The sequence below is a fragment of the Mus caroli genome, chromosome 9 (assembly GCF_900094665.2).
Source record: "Mus caroli chromosome 9, CAROLI_EIJ_v1.1, whole genome shotgun sequence".
Classification (NCBI taxonomy): domain Eukaryota; kingdom Metazoa; phylum Chordata; class Mammalia; order Rodentia; family Muridae; genus Mus; species Mus caroli.
The window spans coordinates 63881596-63887331 of NC_034578.1; positions in this window are offsets into that span (position 1 = coordinate 63881596).

Sequence of the window (5736 nt, forward strand, 5' to 3'; positions counted from 1 at the left end):
AAAAAAAAAAAAGAGAGATTTGATTGCCGTATGGTGATGTACACCTTTAATCCCAGCACTCCAGTTGCAGAGGCAGGCAGAGTTCTGTGAGTTGGAGGCCAGCCTGGTCTACATAGCTAATTCCAGGGCAGCCAAGGCTACATAGAAAGACCCTGCCTCAAACAAACAAACAAACAAACAAACAAACAAACAGTGATTTGAGCAGATCTCATGATGTCCTGTGACTCCTCTTCCTTTCTTGTATTATAAAGTGTTTAAAAGCAGAAAACATCTTCAGTCTAATTGTTCCATGCAAGCTTTGGCATATCCTCGTGGGGACATAGTCTCAAAGTTGTTTTGAGATTTTTCCAGATGATTGTTGCAAACTTAAAATGGAAGCATTTCGGTTTTAGGGACTTCCCCCCCTTAAACACCAGGACCGACCAATGGGGGCTTACAGTTTCAGTGAGTCCATGGCCATCATGGCAGGGAGCATGGCAGCAGGCAGGCAGATACTGTACTGTAGCTCCTTACTGGCTATAGGAGGTAGAGCTCACTAGGAATGCCATGGGATTTTGATACTTTAAAGTCCACCCCAAGAGACACACCTCACCAACAAGGCCATACCTCTTAATCCTTCCTAAATGGTTCACCAACTAGGGACCAAGTAGTCAAATAGATGAGTCTACGGGGACCTTTAGTATTAGAAGAAGAGCTTTGAGGTAGAGAAGGACTCAGGTTTTTGAATTCCCTACTAAGGCCATTGATTGGGCCCGTGGATGTGTTAACTGGTTCCCTAGGCTTCAGGTAACCAAGCCTTCTACCTTTGGTTCCTCAGTCTACGTGGGCTAGCATTGGCAAACAAGACTAAATACTAAGATGGCATCTCAGGCTAGGAAAGTTGATGGCCTTCCTTTACAAGACTCTCTTTACAAGGCTGGGAAGGCATCTCAGTTGGTAGAGTGCTCGGCTTGTGAGCATGAGGACCAAGTTCAATCCCCAGCACCCACGTATTAAAGGCAGGCATAGCATCACACACTTGCAATCTCAACATGGGGGGACAGAGACGGGACAACCATGAGAGACCTTGCCTCAAAAAAAAAAACAAGGTAAGCAGCTCCTGGGAAATGAGGCCTCCTCACACATACCGGCACACACATGTGTATCCCTCTGCCCAAACACACCTAGACACAAATAAAATACAACTCTTAGCTCAACCCTGCAGATAGTAAGGCCGAGTCAGCCTCCAGGAAATCTGATGAGAAATGGCTGGGGAAACAATACCATCTGGAGATTTCCTATTTGGGGAAAGAGGTGTTCCCCAAACGGTCACACTGATGAACCTGGACATAAAGTTAAGTTTATTTTTGTTTTAAAATTCCGACAATGTGTTAGTTATCTCAATAACCATAACACTTAATAATGATACCTATGTTACTGTGAGGATTGCATGGAATCCTCGGTCTTCAATGGAGGTAAGCTCTGTATATGCTAATGAGATTGTCTTTCCCTTGTATTCTTAGCTTGTCCCTAAATTTCAAAGCATTTCTTTTTTCTCTATTTGACCTAAACTGTCTGATGTGATATAATTAATTAAAGAAACGAAACAGCAAGCAGACACTAAGATGTCTTTAAATGTCAAGTTAAGACAAGTTAATAATTGTTCTCTTATGATTTGAGAGCAAGCACGATAGTCCAGGATCAAAGCTTGTTGTTTCTCGGTTTTTTTTTTTTTTTTTTTTTTTTTTGGTACTGTCAAAATTCTCTTAAGGGTGTGTACCAGGTCGGTGTGTGGACAAGCTCAGAATCTGAATGACGTCATGGTCACAGCCATGCCAGAGCCAGTTTTGTGAGGATGTGATTTAACCAAGCCTTGTCTGAAAAGTAAGGAAGGGCTGTAAAACCACCTCAATGAGCCAGGCAATCTGCCCATGTCAAAACAGTCTCTCTGCGAGGCCTTTCCACATCAGTCAGGCCTAAGGGATGTGGCTGGCGCTGGAAATCTCGGTCATCAGCTTTTAGCCTTGGGTAGCACTTTACATAGGGCTGCCACAGACGTGATTTCACACCATCCTTCCCTGGAGACACCTCCACACATCCCTGACTCCTATTCTTTAGAGAGAATGACATTGGCTCTGTGGCTTGGGCAGAGCTTGTGTCGTCAGGAAATCGTTCATCAGTGGCTGTGAGAACTCAGTGATGCCACCCTATGCAAGCCCTCTAACCAGGTGGAAGCCACAGGTGCCCTTAGGAAGTTAAATCTGGTCAACTTGTCCCTCCACCCGTGACCCTGCTAATGGGTGTGCTTGTACTCCATGAATTAGGGGTTTCCTGTTCTCTGCATGCCATAGAAAAGCAGTTGATCATGCAGGTGGGCAGCAGGAGATTTGTCATTTGAGCCACAGATGTCTGAAAGGATGGCTGGTCTGTAGATCTGCGTAGATGGAGCAGCCCAGGGTGCAGGGGTATGTACCTCTTGAGAGTTCAGAGCCAGGTGCCCTCACCATGGGAAAGGAAAAGTGCTGTGTCAGCAGCCATGGGGCTCTGGCTAGGGAAAAGCTAGAAGGGAGATTCTTCAAAAGAATCTATCAGCGCTGTGGGTCAGGGACTAGCTGGCTAGCAGACCCACGAGCTGGGGAATACTTCTCAGAGGGGTGCTGCTCTCCTCTCCTCTGTGGCTTGTTTCAGGCTGCTCCTTGTTTTTCCTGATAGAGGAGAGATGGAAGCTTCCTTCTCAGGCCTCGTGATAACTACCCAAGAGAGACAGGGTGCTGATGACTGCAGAACCTGAGGTCTCCTGGTGGGCAGAATACACAGCAGTAGAGAGTGAGTGTCAGTTGTCACCCGAGGATAGGGTTTCAGGGATGTGCAGTGACAGGTAGAAGAGGCAGAGAAGGTGGACAGGAGACAGCAAGTAGGTGAAAAATAAGCCAGAGAGCTCAGGACTTTGACTTGATGTGACAAAGACATATGGAGTTGACCCTTCGTGACTGCTGACTTCATAAAGTCATCAGAGTCAAAAGAGACAGACAGGCCACCCTAACTGTCCATAATAATATTGCAAAACAAACAAACCAACAACAAAACTAAATAACAACAAAACACCCCTATAAGATTGAAAGGAATTCCCCATTCAGTGGCGATCATTTCCTTTTTGGTATGATTGTCATCAGTTCTCTTTGAGCATGTGTCTACAGGTGTGTGTGTGTGTGTGTGTGTGTGTGTGTGCACATGTGCCTATGTATGACTATACATGTAGAGGTCAGAAGTCATTCCTCAGCTGTCATCTATCTTTTTTTTTTTGAGACAAGACTTCTCACTTGGCCCAGAACCCACCATTTAGGTTAGGTTGGCTGTCCAGAGGGCCCAGGGGACATCCTGTCCCTTCCTCTCTAGTATAATGGCAGGTGTGTCACACCACTCCTGGTGTTTATGCATAGTTTCTGGGGATCAAACTCAGGTCTTTCTGCTTGCAGGGCAAGCACTTTACTGATTGAGTTGTCTTGCCTACACCTTAGCTGAATCCCCTCTGTGTCCTTCAGTAGGAGCTCACTCAGCTCTCCTGAAGAGGAAGGAAAGTTACGTAAGCGGTAAGGGTATGGAAACTTAGTAGAGAAACGTGAGTCCAAATAACAATGAGTGTCATGGCCCAGCGGTGACGTTATAGCAAGATAAGAGGATCCCACTAACCTGTGCACAGTCTTCTGGTGGAACATGAGTGTTTATTGCTGGTAACGTTATAAGTGGCCCGGTACAGATAATTTTATGCATCAACTTGACATGGCTGAAAGAGTCCTAGATAACTGAGAAGATATACGTATATTTTGGGGCGATTCTGCTCCCAAGAGATAGAGTATTTGAATTGGTAGCCTGTGTGAGAAAGACTCCCTTACCACTGCAGATGAGCATGACCCATTCTGTCCAAGGCCCACATAGATGAGAGAAACAGAGGAAGGTGGAGTCACTCTCGGCTTGAGCAGGGGCATCATCTGCCCACAGTCACCAGCCCCTTTGACACTCTGAACTAACAGCTTTCACTGTAACTATAACCAGTTTTCCTGGGCCTCTAGATTGTAGATCAACGCTGCTGGAAATTCTTAGCTTCCAGATACCCAGGCTCTCATAATAAGCATTTTTCTATCTACCTGCCTATATTCTATTGGTCTGTGTTGTGAACACTGCATAGCACACAGACTCAATTTTTTAGGAGGAAGAGTGGAATAATATATTTCTTTCAAAACAGAAATGTTCACACTCTTTGACCTCAACAATCCTATTTTGCAGAGCAGTGCTAAACAAAGTGAAGAAAAACAAAATAAAAAAAAATCAAGCTATAGACATACAGAGTCCTCTTACATCACAACTGTGAAGGAACTAGAAACAGCTTAGCAGCTTCACAATGGGGGCCCTAAGAGAAATGACACCAGTGTATGGAAATGATGGTGGTGGGAAGTATTTAGCTGAAGCACCCACTTGAAACAGCACTTAGGAGAGTATATGCTTTACTGTGACAATGCTATAAAATCACATACATGGACAGGCTATTTAAGGAAGCACAGAGAAAGGAAATGGATGACTTACTGGGGTGTTTTATTTAAACTAGTTTTAGACTTTTATTTTTTGTGTCTCTATGTTCTTTTGACTCTCTGACTCACCTTGTCCCAGCCTGGTCTATGGCCCTTGTGACATTATCCCTTCATAACCACTTGTATATCAGTTTGAGCCTCCTTTGGACCATACCTCTTCAAGACCAAGGGCTATGTTTTATTTTTCTCAAATTTTCTTTGGCTCAACCCAGCACTTAGATTTGCCTGGAACACGGGACATATTTGGCAGTTGCCTGTAGGTGAGCTAACTGCTGAGAAGGATTGTGTTGCACTTAAAAATAAAACTCAATGGATTATTGTCTGCACTCTCTTATCTCCTGGCAAAGAGCACTCATATAAACGAATATCTGAAGGATCTTTAAAGGCCTCCACAGAGGGGAAAAATATCACATTAAGCAAGCTGGCATTTTCCATCTAAATGAAACCCAGATACACATACTGCAGGAGTCACTTGGAGCTGACTGAGGCCCTTGGGTTTATAGGTTTGTTTGTTTGTTTATCCACTAAGGCAGTAAAATGCTAAAAAATTAAAGTCAGGCTAATGTTTGTCACTCAGGCCTACTGTGTCTTTAACAGAAGGAAGGCTGCCACCACTCTGACTGGCAGCCCAAATCTGCTGTCTCCTAAGTCAGGGCCTGCACTTTTATGGGCTCAAATGTCAGGGATTTGAGGAGTCAAGAAATATGATAATGCAGCCTGTGCCTCCCAAACACAATGCCAAAATCTGATTTTAGCACCGAGCCCTTACTACATGTACTGACCCATGCTCCCACTTTACAGAGGAGAACTCAAAATTCAAAGAGAGATTGTAACTCACTCAAGGTCAACTAGCTGGTGAGGGCAGGCCAGGATGCAAAGCATCCCTGGGTTCTTAGGCCTCACTGTCAAGAGGCCTGCAGGGCTCTTGTCCAGGATCATGAAGTCTTGAGTCCTTCCTTTTCTTTTCTCCTTTATTCTTCAGCACAAATTCCCTTTAAATTCCCCTGCCCCTGGCTTGAGTTTCCTCTTGTTTTCATCTGGGATCATCAAGCTCATGACTTTATTCAGCCATCTTTAGGTCCACTTCCACTCATCCTTCACAGCAGCAGCCATCTCTGAGACGCTAGAATACCGATCCATTCTAGGGTGTGTTTTCTTTTTTTTTTTTTTT